The sequence below is a fragment of the Benincasa hispida genome, chromosome 2, assembly GCF_027475165.1.
Source record: "Benincasa hispida cultivar pf3 chromosome 2, pf3_genome.v1.1, whole genome shotgun sequence".
Classification (NCBI taxonomy): Eukaryota; Viridiplantae; Streptophyta; class Magnoliopsida; order Cucurbitales; family Cucurbitaceae; genus Benincasa; species Benincasa hispida.
Window position 1 is genome coordinate 4,377,486 of NC_143479.1, and position 772 is coordinate 4,378,257.

General features: G+C 41.5%; 1 non-coding gene across 1 annotated transcript; it reads left to right on the plus strand.

Moving 5' to 3' along the window:
- The first annotated feature begins 241 nt into the window (after window positions 1–241).
- LOC120072425 (small nucleolar RNA R71) lies at window positions 242–348 on the plus strand. The gene has a single exon (XR_005480484.1). It is a non-coding gene; the product is annotated as a small nucleolar RNA R71 (small nucleolar RNA).
- The last annotated feature ends 424 nt before the right edge of the window (window positions 349–772 follow it).

Below are 772 nucleotides of genomic sequence, written 5' to 3' on the forward strand. Positions count from 1 at the left end.
CATCACATTCATCTGATTTTGCAATGATGCGATGACACTATTACTTGTATTACCTTCTCTGGGTTTTACTCGTTGATCGCTTTCTTGCCAATCTTCGTGGTTTTCCGAGATGCGATTAAGAATGTTCTTTGCCTCGTCATATGTTTTGTCCAGCAGACCTTCTACTGTTGCCGCATTGGCAGCTGTCTGCGATGTAGAATTTAGTCCATGATAGAAAATCTCCATTTGTAGGCAATTCGGCAATCCATTGTGTGGGCAGTCGCGCACTAGTCTCTTGAATCTCGCCCATGCGTCACTGAGCAATTCATATTTTTCTTGTTCAAAATTAGTGATCAATTTCCTTTTTCTGGCATTCTCTGTAGGAGGAAAATACTTCTTCATAAACTTCTCCAAAACTTGCTCCCATGAAGTTATCTCTCCTGGTTCGAGGGAGTATGCCCATTTTCTTACTTTATCGCATAGTGAAAATGGAAATAGCGTGAGTCAAACCTCTTCTGCTGAGATATTAGGGAACACAAAAGTGTTACAAATTTCAATGAAGCTTCGTAGATGGGCGTGCGAATCTTCACCATGACGTCCTTCGAACTATCCTGCTGTTTGTATCATTTGTAACATTACTGGCTTCATCTTGAATCTTGATCCATCCAATGTTGGTCTCATGATTCCTGGGGAGAAATCATACAAGTTTGGTGATGCATAGTCCCGGATGGGTCTATTGCGATCATTTGCCAGTAGGATAGGATTTGCCATCATGTTGTTTTCATTTGCGGCT